The sequence below is a fragment of the Xenopus tropicalis genome, chromosome 4 (genome assembly GCF_000004195.4).
Source record: "Xenopus tropicalis strain Nigerian chromosome 4, UCB_Xtro_10.0, whole genome shotgun sequence".
NCBI classification, from domain to species: Eukaryota; Metazoa; Chordata; class Amphibia; order Anura; family Pipidae; genus Xenopus; species Xenopus tropicalis.
The window spans coordinates 142,767,772-142,791,676 of NC_030680.2; the positions used below are offsets into that span (position 1 = coordinate 142,767,772).

Below are 23,905 nucleotides of genomic sequence, written 5' to 3' on the forward strand. Positions count from 1 at the left end.
TGAGACAAGAGATACAGTGTGTGTGTGTGTGTTTCTGTTTAAATTTTATGAACTTATCTGTCTTTTGTGCTACAAGCAATATAATGCTGGGGTTTAAGTCAGGCTTTTATGGAATCTCACTGCTGTGATGAATCACCAGATGTTTCTCAAGCAGAAAAAAACAGACACATCACAGGGACTGCTACTTATCACCCTTTATGTATTCAGCAGGAATGATGTGTTCAAGAAAAAAATTGCACATGTCTATTTTTTTTATGTATCTATCTATCTATCTATCTATCTATCTATCTATCTATCTATCTATCTATCATCTTTCAATGATAAGTATCACTCATACTTTATAAGGGATGTAAATGATAAGGATATTAGCAGTCACTGAGGGGTTCTGTGCCCCCCATATAAAGGCACAAGGCTGCAGGCTGAGTTATACAGGGAACTCTGAGTATCACTCATGTATTATAAGGGATAATGTACCCCCTACTGTAAATGATAAGGATATTAGCAGTCACTGAGGGGTTCTGTGCCCATATAAAGGCACAAGGCTGCAGGCTGAGTTATACAGGGAACTCTGAGTATCACTCATGTATTATAAGGGATAATGTACCCCCTACTGTAAATGATAAGGATATTAGCAGTCACTGAAGGGTTCTGTGCCCATATAAAGGCACAAGGCTGCAGGCTGAGTTATACAGGGAACTCTGAGTATCACTCATGTATTATAAGGGATAATGTACCCCCTACTGTAAATGATAAGGATACTAGCAGTCACTGAGGGTTTCTGTGCCCATATAAAGGCACAAGGCTGCAGGCTGAGTTATACAGGGAACTCTGAGTATCACTCATGTATTATAAGGGATAATGTACCCCCTACTGTAAATGATAAGGATATTAGCAGTCACTGAGGGGTTCTGTGCCCATATAAAGGCACAAGGCTGCAGGCTGAGTTATACAGGGAACTCTGAGTATCACTCATGTATTATAAGGGATAATGTACCCCCTACTGTAAATGATAAGGATATTAGCAGTCACTGAGGGGTTCTGTGCCCATATAAAGGCACAAGGCTGCAGGCTGAGTTATACAGGGAACTCTGAGTATCCCATATAAGCGATAATGTACCCCTACTTTATATTATAAGGATATAGGGTAACGCAGTAATTGAATGTGCAGTTGCGACAGTGCAAATAAACAAATTGTGACACTATCTTACATATTGCCATTATCCAAAATTCCATAGTCGAAGTCAACGGGCGCTTTTTTTCAGAGCCACTTTTTTGTCTTGTCGACTTTTCTTGTCTTGAATTTTTTTTTTTGGTGAATTTTTGCTGCAGTTTTGAGAAAAAAAATTGCAGATGGAGAAATGCGGAATTGTGCTGTGGATCCACGCCTGAAAAAAAAATGAGCTCGTCACTAAATCTGATACAGGTATAGGACCCGTTATCCATAATGCTTGGGACCAAGGGTATTCCGGATAAGGGGTCTTTCCGTAATTTGGATCTCCATACCTTAAGTCTAAATAATATCAATAAAACATTAAATAAACCCAATAGGGCTGTTCTGCCCCCAATAAGGGGTAATTATATCTTAGTTGGGATCAAGTACAGGTACTGTTTTATTATTACAGAGAAAAGGGAATCATTTAACCATTAAATAAACCCAATAGGGCTGTTCTGCCCCAATAAGGGGTAATTATATCTTAGTTGGGATCAAGTACAGGTACTGTTTTATTATTACAGAGAAAAGGGAATCATTTAACCATTAAATAAACCCAATAGGGCTGTTCTGCCCCCAATAAGGGGTAATTATATCTTAGTTGGGATCAAGTACAGGTACTGTTTTATTATTACAGAGAAAAGGGAATCATTTAACCATTAAATAAACCCAATAGGGCTGTTCTGCCCCAATAAGGGGTAATTATATCTTAGTTGGGATCAAGTACAGGTACTGTTTTATTATTACAGAGAAAAGGGAATCATTTAACCATTAAATAAACCCAATAGGACTGTTCTGCCCCCAATAAGGGGTAATTATATCTTAGTTGGGATCAAGTACAGGTACTGTTTTATTATTACAGAGAAAAGGGAATCATTTAACCATTAAATAAACCCAATAGGGCTGTTCTGCCCCCAATAAGGGGTAATTATATCTTAGTTGGGATCAAGTACAGGTACTGTTTTATTATTACAGAGAAAAAGGAAATCAGTTTTAAAATTCTATATTATTTGATTAAAATGGAGTCTATGGGAGACAGGCTTTCTGGATGATGGGTTTCCGGATAAGGGATCCCATACCTGTATTCAATATGTGGCCAGAGATGATAAGAATACCGTATCAAAGAAAATACTCTAGTTTCTATGCTGAGTAGTGAGGAGTTGCCAGGGGTCCCCATTAGCAAGACTAATAGAGAGTTATTTATAGTGTTATGTGAGAGCCAAGGGAGAGTCACCAAACATTATGAAGCCAACAAGTCTGTATAAAATCATCTAAAAAATAAAAAGCTTCTTTTCCCTTTGTATGGTGTGAAAGGTGCGGGTAAAAGCAAGGGCAGCATATCAGCTACAAAGCGGCCAAAACTGACATACACCCAACAGACTGGGAGGCCGATCGGCCAACTGACCCCCGTAAGCAGCGGAGTTAGAATTCAGCTACTGATCTGTATACAATGTTTGGGAGACATAGGAAACAAGCTGAAGTGCTTCAAGTGAAAGGCTGGAGAATAAGGCAGGAATCCTGACAAGGTTTGTAAATAAATCTACAGAAGTGAGTTCCGGCTGCATAAAGAACCGTTATCTCAAGCAGCTCCCGTCATCTATCATCTTTCCTCCGCCGCTCATGCTTGCTGTTAAATTATACATTGTTTTTGTTTGGTATTATTTATAAAGTGCTGACATTCTGCGCTGAGAAGGTTTAATCCCCGAAATCTAATTTCCAGCCCTAAAGCTCTACAGTGAAAGTGCTCATTGCCTGGAATGAAAGAGTTAAATCCTACTCCGAAGATTAAACAGCAGGGAAAGGGGGTATTACACACGGACATAATTCCAATTAGTTTTCATCTCGGAGTTATCGTTGTTCATATATACTCCTCAGGTGAACTGCCGGAATGGGACACATGTATGGGTGTGTGGTTTGGAACAATTTCATAAGCCCCACCCCCTGTTCCCCTGCTGGTCCGGCTGACTATTTTGTGACTCAAATAAAATGTAACAGTAGTCGCCTGTCCTCAGCCTGCCTCCTCCCAATCCCACAATTCCAATTACAGTCGGTTTGGGAACCACATCAACGAGCCAATGTGGTCCCCGATCCGACTAAATTTTTGTATCCATATGATATTTATTAACACACATTTAAGCACTAAATTGGTAATAGCTACTTTTTTATATTAGGAAAAGAAAATAAATTAAAAATTAGCAAAAAGGGAAAAAAAAAAAAGCCGAAAAAAAGACAGAGGACAGGTGAGACATTTTGTTTCGACCAGTTGCTGATAGACGGCTTGTGGCTGACAAAAGTTCATGAGAGAGATCAGCCATTGGGTGGACCAGTCCACCTCCGTCCTTCATAGAACAAGTGTGCGTGTTGCTCCTCCTGCGGGTTAATCCTGCTGCCCCTGGGCCTAGGTGTTAGCAGGTCTCTAATAGTCCTCCTTGGTGTCTGAGCAAGACTGTTCCGATTCGGTATCAGTGAGTTCCTTGGGAGTTTGTTTCCAGTCTGATCCCTACATTGACTCTCACACGTGACCCTACTAGTCATTGGAGGTAACATCAATGTCTTCCCCATTGGGCTGTTTGGTGGCCAATCGCCACCGGTTGATGTGATGAGAACCTTTTTTCTTCTGATCAGAATCTGGACCTTCCTCTTCCAACTTCTGCCTTTTGTATTTTGTCCTTCTGTTCTGGAACCAAACCTTCACCTGGGTCTCAGACAGACTGAGGCTGCTGGCCAACTGTTTCCGTTCAGCCCCCACCACATAATGGTTCTTCTCAAATGCCCTCTCCAGCCTGAGCAGCTGAGATGGGGAGAAGGCCGTTCTGATCCATTTGGGTTTCCTGGCGAATGGGCCGTGTAGGAGCAAACTCTCCTGGGAAACGTCGCCGCCAGGCGGAATTGGATCTGATCGTCACACATCGCCCGCGTTTAGCCCCGACTAAATTTTTAAACCTGCCCAATCAATATCTGGCCGATTTCAGGCCAGATGTTGGTCAGGCACGCCCGTTATTAGTTCCCATACACGGGCCGGTAAGCTGCCGAATTGGTCTAAGGGATGGATATCGGCAGCTAGAATCGGCCTGTGTATGGCAGCCTTAGGTTTGATTTATTATTCAGATCTGGGACCGCATCGATCTTCGTCATGGAAATGGCCCTAGGGCCAAACGATCGAGCTAACCCAATCTCACCCGATCTTGGCGAATGAGTGACCCGTATAATGTACGGTCAGCTTCAGACGTGTATATTGTTGGAGCCACACTCGACTCCATCATTAAGCCTATCATATTCTTGATGTTTGTTGTGACCAGTCTGGCATTCAGCTCAGTATTGCATTAGCACAATCTCCCCATACTGCTGCCTGCTCATATTATGCACTGCCATTGTCTCCATTCTGTGCTATTGTAATCCCTCGCTTTCATGGGCTCCCCTACCCCTCCTCTTGCTAAATCTCTGTTTGTTCCTCGCTTCTCAGCAGCCTGCGAGATATTTTGGCACTCGCTAAATAGAGGTAACTAAAATAATGAAACAAACACATCAGAGTATCACAGTACAGTAAATTCAGCTATAATGGCCTTTATTTTCAATGTATTTCTGTTTACACAAGCTTTTTTATGTCACTGTTTACATTGCAGTAAATGATGACTTTATCCACCGTACACATAGCTTGGAGGGACAAGCTACCTACAGAACATATCCTTTATACAGATGTCTGACTGGCTGAGACTCCAGGCATTAGAGCAACACTCAGAAAGCTTTTCCTTTGTAGTCTATGTTCTCTTTATCAGATATAATGATTGTTCAGATCACTAGGTGTCTTCTTTCCAAACGTTCTTATGCTTCATGATCAAATATAGTAGTCAAGGAAAACGTGTTAAGGCCCCCATACACGGGCCGATTCTAGCTGCCAATATTGGTCCCTTAGACAGATTCGTCAGCTTATCGACCCGTGTATGGGCACTAACGATGGGCCTGCCCGAGTGATATCAGGCCTGAAATCGGCCAGATATCGATCAGGCAGGTTAAAAAATCTGGTTGAACCGACTTTGCCTATACCCGTCGTTATAATTCGATCGTTTGGCCCCAGGGCCTGGATTCTCCCGATATCGGCACCCATAGGTGGGGATATCGGGAGAAGATCAACTCGCTTGGCAACATCGCCAAGTGACCAGATCTGAAGGTGTATGGCCACCTTTAGTGTTCCATCTGCACCCACTTGGGTCTATAAAATCACCTCTAGAGAATGAGGTCCTCTTTTACAGGTATGGTATCTGTTATCCAGAATGCTCAGGACCTGGAGTTTAGCAGTGTTTCTGTCATTTGGATCATCATACTTTGTCTACTCATTTATATATTAATTAAACCCAATAGGATTGTTTTGCCTCCGATAAGGATTAGTTATATCTTTGTTGGGATCAAGTACAGGTACTGTTTTATTATTACAGAGAAAAGGGAATCATTTAACCATGAAATAAACCCAATAGGGCTGTTCTGCCCCCAATAAGGGGTAATTATATCTTAGTTGGGATCAAGTACAGGTACTGTTTTATTATTACAGAGAAAAGGGAATCATTTAACCATTAAATAAACCCAATAGGGCTGTTCTGCCCCCAATAAGGGGTAATTATATCTTTGTTGGGATCAAGTACAGGTACTGTTTTATTATTACAGAGAAAAGGGAATCATTTAACCATTAAATAAACCCAATAGGGCTGTTCTGCCCCCAATAAGGGGTAATTATATCTTAGTTGGGATCAAGTACAGGTACTGTTTTATTATTACAGAGAAAAGGGAATCATTTAACCATGAAATAAACCCAATAGGGCTGTTCTGCCCCCAATAAGGGGTAATTATATCTTAGTTGGGATCAAGTACAGGTACTGTTTTATTATTACAGAGAAAAGGGAATCATTTAACCATGAAATAAACCCAATAGGGCTGTTCTGCCCCAATAAGGGGTAATTATATCTTAATAATGGCGGCAATGGGGCAGTCGGTTCGGGGACCGGATCAATGAGCCGACTGAATCTTTTAACCTGCCCGATCAATATCTGCCCAATATCAGGCCAGATATCGGTCGCGTAAGGCCGTTGTTTCTGCCCCTACACGGGCCGATAAGCTGCTGAATCGGTCTAAGGGACTGATATCGGCAGTTACAATTGGCCCCGTGTATGGGCACCTTTAGTAGTAAATCTATTTTATCTACAGGTATAGTCTTATCTCTCTGGTTATCTCTTTGTCTACTCTCTGTCTAATCTTTATCTACTCTATCAGTCTACATTGCAGTCTATCCATTTACCTAGGTTTTATTTATCCTTCTGCCTGATCTCTCTGCTCTGGGCTCTATGTGGTTGTGTTGTATCCACCAAACTTTCTGTTACATTACAGAAACCTTTAGCTGGAGCTATAACTTTCTTGTAATGGTATGGAAATGAATTCATTAAAATGTCATTCTGTGGTCAGAGAAAGCCATTATGTTTTGGCACCCGCGCTTCCCTCTGCGAGCAAATAGTTTTATCAAACGCACTATTGGAATTACGTCTTCGGAAAAAAAAAAAGAAATCCAGTCAATGAGATTCTTCTGCCAAGTTCCCCTTGTCTTTAACAAGATGTAACGCTCTTTTATAGTTGTGTTTTATAGTTGTGTTTTTCATTGTGATTGGTTCCTTACCAGGCTGATTCTGTATCTCCTTGTTGTTCTTTTCAGGGGGCTAAATGTTCTAACGAGATCAGGATAAAAAGAAACTTAAAGATTTGATTCTGACCGAACTGATGAATATTTCAAGTCAACTAATGTTCATTCTATATTTTACTTGATATTCCATTAAAAGTTGGCATTTTGATTTGAACTGGATATGTCTCTTTTGTGGGCCATGATCTAGAATAGTAATAAATGAACGGGCAAGGGAAGGACATCAATTTGCTTATTAATCACCAATTAGGATTTCCTGTTTAGCAGAGAACATTTTGGTATTTCTTTTATCATGGAATGTATATGGTTGACTGTGAAATATATTTTTATATAATTACCCCTTATTGGGGGCAGAACAGCCCTATTGGGTTTATTTCATGGTTAAATGATTCCCTTTTCTCTGTAATAATAAAACAGTACCTGTACTTGATCCCAACTAAGATATAATTACCCCTTATTGGGGGCAGAAAAGCCCTATTGGGTTTATTTAATGGTTAAATGATTCCCTTTTCTCTGTAATAATACAACAGTACCTGTACTTGATCCCAACTAAGATATAATTACCCCTTATTGGGGGCAGAACAGCCCTATTGGGTTTATTTCATGGTTAAATGATTCCCTTTTCTCTGTAATAATAAAACAGTACCTGTACTTGATCCCAACTAAGATATAATTACCCCTTATTGGGGCAGAACAGCCCTATTGGGTTTATTTAATGGTTAAATGATTCCCTTTTCTCTGTAATAATAAAACAGTACCTGTACTTGATCCCAACTAAGATATAAATAATCCTTATTGGATACAAAACAATCCTATTGGGTTTAATTAATGTTTTTTTTTATTTTTTAGTAGACTTAAGGTATGGAGATCCAAATTACGGAAAGACCCTTATCCAGAATACCCTTGGTCCTGAGCATTCTGGATAACGGATCCAATACCTGTATTCTTTTTTCACACATTATACGCTTTATAATGCTTCCTTCTCCTTCGTGGGGATTATCTTATTAATCACCATAATGTATAATGCTCTAGGGGAATTCTTTGGATGATATGTAATAGTTAGTGTGATCTTTTAGGGCTTTAATGGATTCTAGCATGGAAATACAAGCTGCTGTCACGTTAAGTGTCTGTTGTGACATTTGCACATACTGGTAATAGAAATGGGATACGGCAAATGACCGGTGCTGCCTGGTGTAAGTGGGTTATCCCTCTCTCTCTGCTATAATTGACTCATTAGTTTATATCCTTATACATAGACTGACTGATGTGCCACTTGGTTGGAGGTAAATGGTTGGGCGAAGCAATAATGAAACGTTCGGTACAGGTATAGGACCTGTTATTCAGAATGCTCGGGACCAAGGGTATTCCGGATAAGGGGTCTTTCCATAATTTGGATCTCCATACCTTAAGTCTACTAAAAAATCAATAAACTATTAATTAAACCCAATAGGGCTGTTCTGCCCCCAATAAGGGGTAATTATATCTTAGTTGGGATCAAGTACAGGTACTGTTTTATTATTACAGAGAAAAGGGAATCATTTAACCATTAAATAAACCTAATAGGGCTGTTCTGCCCCCAATAAGGGGTAATTATATCTTAGTTGGGATCAAGTACAGGTACTATTTTATTATTACAGAGAAAAGGGAATCATTTAACCATTAAATAAACCCAATAGGGCTGTTCTGCCCCCAATAAGGGGTAATTATATCTTAGTTGGGATCAAGTACAGGTACTGTTTTATTATTACAGAGAAAAGGGAATCATTTAACCATTAAATAAACCCAATAGGGCTGTTCTGCCCCCAATAAGGGGTAATTATATCTTAGTTGGGATCAAGTACAGGTACTGTTTTATTATTACAGAGAAAAGGGAATCATTTAACCATTAAATAAACCCAATAGGGCTGTTCTGCCCCCAATAAGGGGTAATTATATCTTAGTTGGGATCAAGTACAGGTACTGTTTTATTATTACAGAGAAAAAGGATATCAGTTTTAAAATTCTAAATTATTTGATTAAAATGGAGTCTATGGGAGACAGGCTTTCCATAATTCGGAGTTTTCTGGATAACGGGTTTCCGAATAAAGGATCCCATACCTGTAATGACTACAAGGAAAAAATATATAAAAAGTACAAACTGATCTTTTTGAATGTAATATACTGGAGTTTCCCATTGGACAGGATCAGCCAGCTCACCGATATCCCCATATTAAGCTTCGATAATAATTGGCATTTGAACCATATTTTTTTATTGGAGAACAACTCAACATCAAGGTGTGAACATTGTTCATTGGTGATGAGCGAATCTGTCCCATTTCACTTTGCAACTCAATAGGCAGCTTTTTCCCATGCAACAATTTTTACACGGCAACATTTTTTATGAACCAATTTTTTGTAAAAGTACATTTGTTCTACTCCAAATGCATTCACGTCAATGGGCATTTTTTTTTTATAGTGACTTTTTGGTCTTGGTGACATTTTAGTCTTGGTGATTCTTTTGTCCTGGTGACTTTTTGGTCTTGGTGAATTTTTTGTCTTGGTGACTTTTTGGTCTTGATGACATTTCGGTCTTAGTGACTTTTTGGTCTTGGTGACTTTTTTGTCTTGGTGACTTTTTGGTCTTGGTGAATTTTTTGTCTTGGTGACTTTTTGGTCTTGATGACATTTCGGTCTTAGTGACTTTTTGGTCATGGTGACTTTTTTGTCGTGGTGACTTTTTGGTCTTGGTGAATATTTTGTCTTGGTGACCTTTTTGTCTTGATGACATTTTGGTCTTAGTGACTTTTTGGTCTTGGTGACTTTTTTGTCGTGGTGACTTTTTGGTCTTGGTTAATTTTTTGTCTTGGTGACTTTTTGGTCTTGATGACATTTCGGTCTTAGTGACTTTTAGGTCTTGGTGACTTTTTGGTCTTGGTGACATTTCGGTCTTAGTGACTTTTTGGTCTTCATGACTTTTTTGTCTTGGTGACTTTTTGGTCTTGGTGAATTTTTAATCTTGTTGACTTTTTGGTCTTGATGACATTTCGGTCTTAGTGACTTTTTGGTCTTGGTGACTTTTTTGTCGTGGTGACTTTTTTGTCGTGGTGACTTTTTGGTCTTGGTGACTTTTTTGTCTTGGTGACTTTTTGGTCTTTGTGACATTTCGGTCTTAGTGACTTTTTGGTTTTGGTGACTTTTTGGTCTTGGTGACGTTTTGGTCTTGGTGACTTTTTGGTCTTGGTGACTTTTTGGTCTTGGTGAATTTTTTGTCTTGGTGACTTTTTGGTCTTGATGACATTTCGGTCTTAGTGACTTTTTGGTCTTGGTGACTTTTTTGTCTTGGTGACTTTTTGGTCTTGGTGAATTTTTTGTCTTGGTGACTTTTTGGTCTTGATGACATTTCGGTCTTAGTGACTTTTTGGTCATGGTGACTTTTTTGTCGTGGTGACTTTTTGGTCTTGGTGAATATTTTGTCTTGGTGACTTTTTTGTCTTGATGACATTTCGGTCTTAGTGACTTTTTGGTCTTGGTGACTTTTTTGTCGTGGTGACTTTTTGGTCTTGGGGACTTTTTGGTCTTGGTTAATTTTTTGTCTTGGTGACTTTTTGGTCTTGATGACATTTCGGTCTTAGTGACTTTTAGGTCTTGGTGACTTTTTGGTCTTGGTGACATTTCGGTCTTAGTGACTTTTTGGTCTTCATGACTTTTTTGTCTTGGTGACTTTTTGGTCTTGGTGAATTTTTAGTCTTGTTGACTTTTTGGTCTTGATGACATTTCGGTCTTAGTGACTTTTTGGTCTTGGTGACTTTTTTGTCGTGGTGACTTTTTTGTCGTGGTGACTTTTTGGTCTTGGTGACTTTTTTGTCTTGGTGACTTTTTGGTCTTTGTGACATTTCGGTCTTAGTGACTTTTTGGTTTTGGTGACTTTTTGGTCTTGGTGACGTTTTGGTCTTGGTGACATTTTGGTCTTGGTGACTTTTTTGTCTTAGTGATTTTTTTGACGCAAATATTTGCCACAGTTTCAAAAAAAAAAAAATTGCCAATGGCGAAATATGGAATTTCATTGCAAATCCATCACTATTGTTCATTAGATTATACAACGCAAGACAACTTGAGGCTTGGGAAATCTGCATAGTTTGTATTTACACATGAGGGTAGGAGGGGCATTTTGCTTCTCTTAGGCAGTGACGGTGGGAGATGTAGTTCTGCAGCATTTGAAGCGCTTCGGTAACTGGCCAAATGTCAAATTGTTCCTTCAAAAAAACAAGGAAGAAAAATACACTGACGGAGTCTGTCCCCCTCTTACACCAATCACTTATCTGCTCATTCACACGTCCCTAATTCACATCCTTTTCTAAATGTTTTGTCAATTTTTGCCAAAGACTGTTAAACATTTTGTCAATTTAATCAATAAAAAGGATTCAAGTGAATGTGTTTTCTGCCGAGACTCATTTCTTCTAAGTGCTCTGCCATTGTACAATATGTTTCTGTGTATGAAGCCATTTTGTGTCTTTGGTGTTACTGGCCCTTTAAGTATGATTCTTAAATTTTATCTTAGCCGTGGGGAAAATTATTTACACCAGAAAATTGGTATAAAAACTAAATGGTGTATATATATATATAAAGCAGGGATCCCCAACCTTCCTTACTCGTGAGCCACAGTCAAATATAAAAAGACTTGGAGAGCAACACAAGCACCATAAAAGTTCATGGAGGAGCCAAATAAGGACTGTGATTGGCTATTAGGGGCCTCTATGCACCCTATCAGCTTACAGGGGGCTTTATTTGGTAGGAAATCTTGTTTTTATTCATCCAAAACTTGCCCCCAAGTCAGGAATTCAAAAATAACTGGTTTGGGGGCACTGGGAGCAACACCCAAGGGGTTGGTGAGCAACATGCTACCCCCGAGCCACTGGTTGGGGATCACTGCTATAAAACATCAACAGCTTGACAAATACACCAGATTTTATGAACTAATGAGAATTAGTGATGAGCGTCTGTCCCGTTTTGCTTTGCCGAAAAATTAGCGAAACAGATAAAAGCTGCAAAACTCAGTCAACGGGCATTTTTTCATTGCAACTTTTTTTACTGCGCAACTTTTTTGAGCCCATTGGACTTGTAAGGTTCATTTACGAATGTAGCCGCAAGTGCAGTGGGGCAAAAATCTGGCAACTTGATTTTCACACAGCAAAAGTATTTGTGCCCAGTGACGTTCCTTGCACTTCCCTCTAGTTGTTGCTTGGAAACCTGTCCCGTTTGCCAAAAAAAATAGTGAAACTGCTGAAATATTCAGGAAAGGTCGAAAAGTTTGCAAAATTTTTTTTGACGTGACCGTGACTTTTTTACACAGCTGCGATTTATTATACGTGACTGCGACTTTTTTTTTTTTTTACACAATCACAATTTTTTTCTCACTTGGCGAAGTTTTGTCATGGTAAATTTTTCGCTTGTTTCGCGAAAACATTCACCAATGGCGAAATGCGGAATTCTATAGCAAATCCATGCTTGGCAAAAAAATTCGCTCATCGCTACTTGGCTCTAATGCATCTCTCCTGTCTCTTCTTCTGAATGGCACACCTGTGCACCAATTGATGGAACTCTCTATTGAGCCTTTGTGGGCTGGTCCAATAGGTGTTGTGCCCAGTGAATCACATTTCTACACCATAATAATGCAGAAATGCCGCAATTCACATTCCTATAAACTTAGGGGCTGATTTATTAACATTCTGATTTTTGTGGTTTTAGAGGTTTTTGAAACCATGACTAGACTTATTTTCTCTAAACCTTCAATTGCCAAGTGATTTATTAAAGCAGCATTTTAAAAAAAAGCAAGAACAAAAAAAAAGAAAACTTGAATATTTTGCATTGTTGCAGAAATAAAAGCATAAAAAAAACCCAAAAACATCTAAAACCACAAAGTAAGGAAAGAACTTCCAGCTGTAAAAAAATACACCTGCCATTGACTTACACATGACCTTGACAGCTTTTAGGTGGTTTATTTTTTTCTTTCGGATTTGTTGCAGTTTTGGCACATAATAAATGGCAAAAAATGCATTTTTTCTCCACGACAAAATCATATTGTTGCTCAATAATTAAGAATCGTGAAAAAAACTACATTTAGTAAATGCTCCTCATAGGGTTGCAAACACAACACTGCGGTGTAATGATGCTGTATAGTGATGAGTGACATTTTTTGCCAAGAGTGGATTAGCAGTAAAATTCCATGTTTCGGCATTGGCAGATTTTTTTCCATCGCAAAATTTCACAAAATTTGCCGTGAGGAAAAAGTTGCGGTTGCATCAAATACGCGGTTGCGTCAAAAAAGTTGTGATTGTGTCAAAAAAAGTTGCGCGGTAGCTGTCTTCCGCAAATTTTTCTGTGAAATGGACCAGATTCGCTCATCCCTAATCCTGTATAAGAGGGGTAAAAAATCGCTGAATTGTGGGTTGTTAAATTGCACTTTGCACACTGCACTGTCGTAAATGCACCACACTTTACACAGCTTGACAAATAGGCACCCTGGAATCATGTGATTATTGCAGAGTAGTGATGAGCTAATCTCTACCGTTTCGCCGGAAAATTTGTGAATCTTTCAAAAGATTTTGGCAAAAAATTAGCAAAATGGCAAAAAATCCAGAAAACACTTTTTTGTCTCCCTTGTCTTTTTTTTTTGTCACCCACGGCTTTTTTTGTTGCCGCGCCGATTTGACCGCGACCGCGCACATTTTTGAAAGATCTGCGAAACGGCGCAAATGTCGTGCGTCAAAAAAAAGTTGCCTTGCACACATTTTTTGACGTGCATGCCATTGTTTTGCTGCAAACAATGCACAATGCTTTCATTTGTTCTTCCCCATGGAATTGGTATGCTTCCTTTTGGGTTGTGCTCTGCAATAGGGATGGGCGAAATAATTCGGCAGGCATGGATTTGCGACGAATTTCCGCGTGAGCAACATTTTTTTTTTTACGCTGGGGTGACAATTTTTGGTCACGCTGCAAATTTTGTTGCCTGTTTCGTGAAATAATACGCCAATGCCAAAACGTGGAAGTTCACCGCAAATCTAGCCTGCCGAATAATTTCGCCCATCACTATTGCAGAGCACAACCCAGAAGGAAGCATGCCAATTCCATGGGGCAGAACCAATGAAAGCATTGTGCATTATTTGCTTCTATTCTAGTTACTGATCCTCAGATTGGGACTGTTAATTTCCCAAGGGCCATTGATCCCGCAGTCCAACCAGCCTGGCTATTGGTTCGACATGTTGGCTGCCAGGAACACAGGCGAAACCTAGCCTGCCGAATTATTTTGCCCATCACTATTGCAGAGCACAACCCAAAAGGAAGCATGCCAATTCCATGGGGAAGAACCAATGAAAGCATTGTGCATTATTTGCTTCTATTCTAGTTACTGATCCTCAGATTGGGACTGTTCATTTCCCAAGGACCATTGATCCCGCAGTCCAACCAGCCCGGCTATCGGTCCGACATGTTGGCTGCCAGGAACACAGGCGAAACCTAGCCTGCCCAATTATTTCGCCCATCACTATTGCAGAGCACAACCCAAAAGGAAGCATGCCAATTCCATGGGGAAGAACCAATGAAAGCATTGTGCATTATTTGCTTCCATTCTAGTTACTGATCCTCAGATTGGGACTGTCCATTTCCCAAGGGCCATTGATCCCACAGTCCAACCAGCCTGGCTATCGGTCCGACACGTTGGCTGCCAGGAACACAGGCTCCTTTAAAAAAAAATATCTCCCCAAACTGTTAAAAAACACGCGCCTCGCTTCTCCCAACCGCTTCTATCTTTTATCAGTCGTCTTGTGTTTGCACGAGGAAAGTAATAAATGAATAAAAATGAAAAGCTGCTCTACTTGCAGAAACATGGAGATGCAAACCTTTGGTTATTAGTCTCTGCTTTAATAAATTCGCCGGCACAGCTCCGCCAGACATCTCATAACCGCTCAGATATATGTACAGTCGTCTAATGCTCCGGCAAAGATAATGCACATAAAAACAATGTAGAATTTCCAGCAGCGGCTCATGAGAAGCTATTCGCTTGGCTTCCCTCTTGCTCCCGCGTTGGGTCTGTCTCTGGGCGTGCGTATTCTCCCGCCATATGTCGCTTTGCCACCAAATAGGGGAAGAGCGCTGATGAATTTTCCTAAATTCCATCTCGTTTACTTTATTTGCACAAATAAACGGAACGATATGTAAATCAGATTCCCTAACAATCAGGCTAAGGGTTTGTTTGTTTTTAAAAGCGGCGTTCGTTGTCTCGTATGTTTGTATGTATAACTTTATTTATAAAGCGCCACAAGGATACGCAGCGCTGTACAGTCTTACAATATACACAATTACACACAGGGAGGGCAAGTGTTATAATAAATACAATAAATAAGTATAAATACACAGGGGGGCACATTTACTAATCCACGAATCCGAATCCCGGATGGGAAAAAATCGTATTGGAAACGAAAATTTCGGAAGATCGCAAATATCACGAAAATGCTTACGAAAAAATCGTATTAGTCACAATAATATCGTATTGGCAATCCGAAAGTCACGAAATTTTCGTAACGAACAATTGTAAACAGCGGTTAAACCTTTCCGATTTTTTCGTGCAAATGTCCGAAAAAGTCGTGCGCCGTACGAAAAAGTCGTGCGGACGCCCCAAAAAAATACGCTCGGAGCGTTTGCATGACTGCTTGAGCATTCGTGCTTTTGTAAATGTGCCCTAGGGAGTAAGTGCCATGTGGTATGAGACACAGTAGGAAGGAGGTCCCTGCCCCATAGAGCTTACAATCTAAGTCGTTTGTTATTTAGGAAAAAAGAACATATTAAAGGACATTTGGGGCCCATTTATAAAAATTCGGATTTGTGTCATTTTGGGGACACATTTACTAAGCAATTTTGAGATAAAGTGGGATTCTTTCTTACTTCTAGATAGTGATGAGCAAATTTGTCCCGTTCTGCTTCCCCATAAAATTCACTAAATGGTAGGAAGATTCGCAAAACAGGGAAAAATTCACGAAACGCATTTGTCTCGTGTTTTTTTTTTTTTGTCGCCTGTGTCTTTTTTGGTCGCCTATGTTTATTTTTGTCGCTCGCGTTTTTTTTATGCGACCACGCCCTTTTTTGGTGTGCCCGTGCCCTTCTTTTACACGACCACTCCCACTTTGATGTGACCGCACCCCTTTTTTACGTGGCCACACCCTAAATTTTTTTACGCAGGCCAAATTTTCACGGAAGTTTCGCAAAACAATTTGCCAATGGCGAAATGCGGAAATTCGCTGGAAATCCATGCCTGGCGAAAAAATTTGCTCATCACTACTTCCAGATAATTTCGAGATTTATGAATGGGTTTTCGCCAGAACTCAATTTTGTTGTTATTGTTCCCCAAAGAATTTGAGCTTTTAGAAAACAACGCCGATAATTTGTGATTTATTAATGTTTAGTGAACTCAAATTTTTCGATTCAGGATTTTCGAATGTAAACTCGAAATTTTTGTACGAACGATTCAAGCATTATCGTGACATTTTATAAATACAGCAACGATCAAGTTTAATTTGAATTTATACCATGTCGCGTTTATACGACTTTCAAAGCCAGAAAAAAAAAGAATTTTAGTAAATGTGCCCTTTAGTTATTTTTTTCTACCACCACTAAACTCACTTTTTAAAAAGCACAACTGTCATTTATTAAAAACTGCAACCAAAAAAAGCAAGGGAATGGAATATCTTGAATCATGACTTGAAAGAATAGTCGCGCGTCAATAGAATAGTCGCGGCGTCAATAGAATAGTCGCGGCGTCAAGATAAATAGTCGCGCGTCAATAGAATAGTCGTGGCGTCAAAATAAATAGTCGCGCGTCAATAGAATAGTCGCGGCGTCAAAATAAATAGTCGCGCGTCAATAGAATAGTTGCGGCGTCAAAATAAATAGTTGCGCGTCAATAGAATAGTCGCAGCGTCAAAATAAATAGTTGCACGTCAATAGAATAGTCGCGGCGTCAAAATAAATAGTCGCGTGTCAATAGAATAGTCGCAGCGTCAAAATAAATAGTCGCGGGGTCAAAATAATAGTCGCATGTTAAAAAATTAGTCGCACAACATTTTTGCCGTTTCGCGAATCTTTTGAAAGATTCACAAATTTTTTGCCGAAGCAAAACGGGACAGATTCGCTCATCAAGACAACATCCAAAAATTGTTGTGGGCGTCAAAAAAATAGTTGCGGTGTCAAAATAAATAGTCGTGGCGTCAGAATAAATTGTCTAGCGTCAAAATAAATAGTTGTGGTGTCAAAATAATAGTCGCACATCAAAAAATTTGTTGCGGGCGACAAAATTTTTTAATGCTCTACATTTTCGCCGTTTCACGAATCTTTTGAAAGATTCGCAAATTTTTCGGTGAAGCGAAACAGGACAGATTCACTTATCACTAGTTAGGAGACAACAGTTAGTAAGTAGAGCTTAAAAAAATGTTGGCCATTGACTACAACAACTTTGTGAAATTTTAACCGTTTCACAAATTTTTCAGACTTTTTTTGTTGACTGTTGTGAAATGATTGTAGTTGTTCAATGTTGACTGTATAGAGGGAATCCATTGGGGTCTTGAAATACACAGCCCCAAAGTGTAATCACATGACTCAATGGAACTGGGGGGCAGATGACTAATCGAGCCTTCGGGCTAGAGAAATCAAAAAGGAAACTCTGTTTGAGTTAAGGAACTCACTGGGGGTTTTGGGCAAAAATATCTCGTTAGTTGAGTTTTTTTTTCCCCCTGAGCAACATTGTTAAATAATAAAAGCTGTCAATCATAAATGTGCTCTTGGGTCTTTGTTTCCATCTCTTTAAAGTTCTTCAAACACTGGAGTTGATTACACAACTTGTACATTTGTTTGAATGATATTTAACCCAAAATTCATTGTTTCTTGTACCCCCTATCTCCTGCAAAGGTGCTGTCTCCTTTACTCCTCCTCTAGTAACTCTAAGGGGCTGATTCATCAAAGTACGAGTTCAAATCCCGAAATGGGAAAAATTGGGATTAGATACAATAATTTCTGATGATCAAAAGTGTCAAGAAAATGCTTAAGAAACAATCATAATAGTCACAATAATATCTTATTGGCGTTCCGCAAGTCAAAAAATTTTAGTATCCGAACTATCGTAAACGGCGCAAAAACCTTTCTGACTTTGATCCTTCAGTGCATGATTTTGGAAGCCTCCCATAGGGCTCAATGGCACTCTGCAGCTCCAACCCGGCCCAAGGAAAGCCTCCCATAGGGCTCAATGGCACTCTGCAGCTCCAACCCGGCCCAAGGAAAGTCTCCCATAGGGCTCAATGGCACTCTGCAGCTCTAACCCGGCCCAAGGAAAGTCTCCCATAGGGCTCAATGGCACTCTGCAGCTCTAACCCGGCCCAAGGAAAGTCTCCCATAGGGCTCAATGGCACTCTGCAGCTCCAACCCGGCCCAAGGAAAGCCTCCCATAGGGCTCAATGGCACTCTGCAGCTCCAACCCGGCCCAAGGAAAGTCTTCCATAGGGCTCAATGGCACTCTGCAGCTCCAACCCGGCCCAAGGAAAGCCTCCCATAGGGCTCAATGGCACTCTGCAGCCCCAACCCGGCCCAAGGAAAGTCTCCCATAGGGCTCAATGGCACTCTGCAGCTCCAACCCGGCCCAAGGGAAGTCACCATACCAAAGCTTGAATGAATCCAAAACTTTCGTACTCATTGCGACAATACAATTTTGAATCCCACGACTATTCTTTTGACACCTACGACTATTCTTGCGACAATTTTTGGACGCGTGGCAAATTTTTTAATCCATTGCACAAAACAATCGCAGAAATTTGCTGCGAATCCATGCCTGGTGAAACATTTCACCCATCACTACTCATCACTAATTATTGGTCAGGAATGGGTAAAAAAGGGGTAAAATAGGTTGGGGCCCCTGATGGTAACGAAGCTACTGTGTCTATGGTTAGGTCACTGGGATTCATGTAGAGCAGAGAAGTAGACAATCACAACTGCAGCTTCATGGCTGTAGTTCTGACTGGTGGGCGGTTGAGATGTAGCGAACTGTAATTCGCACGAACATCGGGTGTTCAGAAGTTCGCGAACTTTCCCCGTATGTTCGCAATTTGGGTTCGCCGTGTTTTTTTTCCGGTGCGTTTTTTCTCTGCGTTTTTTCTCGGCCTAAAAACGCCACACAAGCCACACATGACGTTTTTTTAGCCTAGTACTGGTGTAAGCAAATCCCGTTTCCATGGTGCTAATAGTGCGAAATAGCAAAAAACGCTGCGTATTTCCGCTAGGTCTGCCAGCTGCCTTTGTGGTTTTACGCAAGGCTGTGTCAACAAAGTATTTTTCAGAGACATTTTTGCCCTTGATCCCCCTCCTGCATGTCACTGTCCAGGTTGTGGCACCCTTTAAACAACTGGCCAGAAATGGCTTTTCTAGTTTTTAAAGTTTGCCTTCCCATTGAAGTCTATGGGGTTCGCAAAGTTTGCGAATATTCGCGCTTTTTGGCGTAAGTTCGCGAAAGCGTCCGCGAACTTTTTTTTGGAGGTTCGCTACATCCCTAGTGGCCGGGAGAGCAGAGCCAACCAGAAGCCAGAGGGAAGAGAGAGAAGGATAAAACACACACTATTGTTTTAAGATGTGTATGCGGTATCTTTTATTAACAAGTCATCATTTGCTCTATAAAATCTATAGTCGGTAATTCCGCTCTAGAGTGCATTCTCCAGGCATGGTGTAACGGAGCAGATGCTTCCCAAGCCCTGACATTACATTATTACAGCATTTGTTGCTGCCAGTGTCACTGCGCTTGGAAACCTTCCGCTGAGGTAAGCCCGACGATTCAAAAATAAAAGAAAAAACATATGGTGATGAATAAAAATGGGCTCATTTTTATCAAAGGGTTCAGTCACTGAAAAAATGTGAGTTCCACTAAATGTAAATGTACATGAAAAGGCAAGAGGGGAAAACATGTACAGGTATGGGACCTATTATCCAGAATGCTCGGGACCTTGGGTTTTCCAGATAAGGGATCTTTGGATATCCAAACCACAAGACTATGGAAAAAATTATTTAAACATTAATTTAACCCAATGGGTTTAATTTGCCCCCAATAAGGGGTAATTATATCTTAGTTGGGATCAAGTACAGGTACTGTTTTATTATTACAGAGAAAAGGGAATCATTTAACCATTAAATAAACCCAATAGGGCTGTTCTGCCCCCAATAAGGGGTAATTATATCTTAGTTGGGATCAATTACACAGTACTGTTTAATTACTATAGAGAAAAAGGAAATCAGTTTTAAAATTCTGAATTATTTGAGTAAAATGGAGTCTATGGGAGACAGGCTTTCGGTAATTTGGGGCTTTCTGGATAATGGGTTTCCAGATAAGGGATCCCATACCTGTATATACACGATACAAAAACTAAATATTTGCACTCATTAAGTGCATAGAAATAAATACCAATTGGAATGGTTATAAAAGGGACAGCATGGGATAATAGCTCCACTTTTACACCCATCATTTGCAGTAACGGAAACCAACACCATATTTAACTACCGTTTCCATAATTTTAATGATATTGACAGTGAAAGTGACATCATCCATCGCCGAGCGTTTTCACCCATTTTAAACAAACTGCTGTCATTTTTGGAGAAATTTTTGCAAATTTACGGGCACATTACCGCGGCATAATGGATTGATAAGCTCCCATAAAATGATGCGGCATCTTAAAAATGGCATTATGGTTTATGACGGCAATAAACTCTCCGAGAAGTCTGATAAATTCCTTCCACGGAGTAGTTGACTCGATGTGTCTTAGAGCAACAAATCAACATAGTTGCTGTTTGGCTGAAACGATCCCCTTCCGTTCGTTCGCCGAGTCTAAAGCGCGGGTCTCGTTGACTGCGACGTTCTCGGGGAACTTCATTCGGATATTTTTGTTTCTTATTGGCAGAGCAGAAGAAAGTAATCATTTAATTAGAAACATGTCTTTGAAGTGCAGGGAAAGAGCGGCTTCATAATTGCAATCTGAATTTCATCGGTGGAAATTGAATTACGTTCAAGTGTTTTTGTGTTAGAAACCTTCGTAATTACAAGTTCGCTTTCCGTCAGTGACATGAACTGTTTCCTTGCTGGAGGGGAGGGCGCTTAAAGGCATGGTTACCCTATTTCTGCAAGTTTAATGGCTCTTGATTAGTGATGAGCGATTCTGTCCCGTTTTGCTTCGCCAATAAATTCTCGAATCTTTCAAAAGATTCACGAAACGGCGGAAATTCGCAAAACGGCTAAAATGTTACACGTACAAAAATTGGACGTGCGGTGAATTTTTCCGTGGCAAATTTTTTCATCTGTTTGGCGAAACGCGGGAATTCGCTCGCAAATCCATGCCTGGTGAAACATTTTGCCCATCACTACTCTTGATGCATTCTCCTTCCAGGTACTAAACTAGTTCATCCATTTGAGATGGTAACTTAGTAATGTGGATGAATGTTTTTGCATTACAGGTATAGGACCTGTTATCCAAAATGCTTGGGAATGGGGTTTTCTGGATCCATAATTTGGATCTTTATACCTTAAGTCTACTGAAAAATCAGGCACGGTACTATTGGGTTTTTTTAATGGTTAAATGATTCCTTTTTCTCTGTAATAATAAAACAGTACCTGTACTTGATCCCAACTAAGATATAATTACCCCTTATTGGGGCAGAACAGCCCTATTGGGTTTATTTAATAGTTAAATGATTCCCTTTTCTCTGTAATAATAAAACAGTACCTGTACTTGATCCCAACTAAGATATAATTACCCCTTATTGGGGGCAGAACAGCCCTATTGGGTTTATTTCATGGTTAAATGATTCCCTTTTCTCTGTAATAATAAAACAGTACCTGTACTTGATCCCAACTAAGATATAATTACCCCTTATTGGGGCAGAACAGCCCTATTGGGTTTATTTAATGGTTAAATGATTCCCTTTTCTCTGTAATAATAAAACAGTACCTGTACTTGATCCCAACTAAGATATAATTACCCCTTATTGGGGGCAGAACAGCCCTATTGGGTTTATTTCATGGTTAAATGATTCCCTTTTCTCTGTAATAATAAAACAGTACCTGTACTTGATCCCAACTAAGATATAATTACCCCTTATTGGGGCAGAACAGCCCTATTGGGTTTATTTAATGGTTAAATGATTCCCTTTTCTCTGTAATAATAAAACAGTACCTGTACTTGATCCCAACTAAGATATAATTACCCCTTATTGGGGCAGAACAGCCCTATTGGGTTTATTTCATGGTTAAATGATTCCCTTTTCTCTGTAATAATAAAACAGTACCTGTACTTGATCCCAACTAAGATATAATTACCCCTTATTGGGGGCAGAACAATCCTATTGGGTTTAATTAATGTTTAATTGATTTTTTAGTAGACTTAAGGTATGGAGATCCAAATTATGGAAAGACACCTTATCCAGAATACCCTTGGTCCCAAGCATTCTGGATAGCAGGTCCTATACCCGTCCAACATTGCTTTTCAGGGTTAACAGGTACCTTCATCAACCACTAGAGCGATCGGCAAATCAGCGAGAATCATCAATCCGTTCTATGTCGAAATGACGGGGTATATTTGCCGTGACCTAGCCACGTTTTCATTAATTCTCCTGTAAATCAGACCATTCGGCCTTAATTATTTATAAATCAAATTTCTTTATAAATAAAATTCTGTTTTATTATTGATGCACCTTCTGGCAGTCGCAGTCCACCAGAACGGAAGCGGTATTGATTCCTTCAACTATTAATCACGTGATCAGGAGATTAATCCTTTTAAAGATCTAATTAACATCCATCCAGCCGTACGTATAATACTCATTCCGCTCTCATAGAGGCTCAGACTTGGCCGGGGATGTTCTGTGCAGCTAATGAGGACGGTGGGATACAGAAATATATTTCTCTCTCCTTTCCCCCAACATCCTTTTCATGCACGATTGGCTGTAAGGAATGAAGAGGCATTTTGCTTCCATACATTAAAGCTAATTCTTTACTTCGTACAGTACTTGGTTTAATGGACACTCAGGCCGTTGTGGGGATCTACAAGTTCCAGAGACGTTGTCCTCTGAAGTCATTATAAGAGTTTCATATTCCTGCAGAGATAAACGCGGCATCGCTGGATTTATGGGAAATAATTAGTTCATGTTTATTTTGTACTTGAGGTTTTTTTTATATATATTGCATATAAGGGACTGAATACGTTCTGCACAACGGCTGGATCTAAATGGGGTGCCAGGGGCCTACTAGGAAGTATTAGATTGACTATTTTATCTTCTTTTTCTTTATTATCCTCTTATCTCATTATAACTGGAGCTGATGATTCAGGAAGGGGTCCCATCTGAGGGGGGAAAATATGTCAACAACAGCTGGAGGGCTACAGCTGTTACATAATAGATTTCCCTGGTCCTCTCCGTGTCAGTACTCTCCGGGATAGCCCCTCCCTCTCCTCAATGAAGAACCCAACCCCCCTAACTAATAAATTAGGAGGAGAACGTCCCTCGGGTGTCTTTTTTGGGTTCCTTCCTTTCCTCGCTCCTTTTCAGGATTCAGTGAAGATCAGATCGGACAATGTGACAGCAGTAGCCTACATCAGAAAGCAGGGGGGCACAAGAAGTCCAGGGCTGTTGGCCGAAGTTCAACCTATCTTCCAGTGGGCAGAAGCTTTCTCGGTGGACTTCACAGCTGTTTACGTCCCAGGACTATTAAACAAGGTGGCAGATGTCCTAAGCAGAAGCTTTGCGGACAGGCACGAGTGGTCCTTGTGTCCAAGGATATTCAGAGCCTTGGTTCAGAGATGGGGGACAACCCTCAATAGACCTGATGGCTTCCTCCAGCAACAGCAAATGTCCTCGGTTTTATTAGAGGAATTGGGATCCGAAAGCGGTAGCAGTAGATGCTCTCACCCAAACTTGGAGGTTCTGTTTAGGCTATATCTTTCCCCCTCTCCCTCTGATTCAGAGGGTGATTC

At 40.2% G+C, this 23,905-nt stretch overlaps 1 pseudogene; it reads right to left on the reverse strand.

Moving 5' to 3' along the window:
- Window positions 1-3,312: 3,312 nt before the first annotated feature.
- The window catches only part of LOC116410517, a 46,358-nt pseudogene continuing 25,765 nt past the window's right edge, over window positions 3,313-23,905 (reverse strand).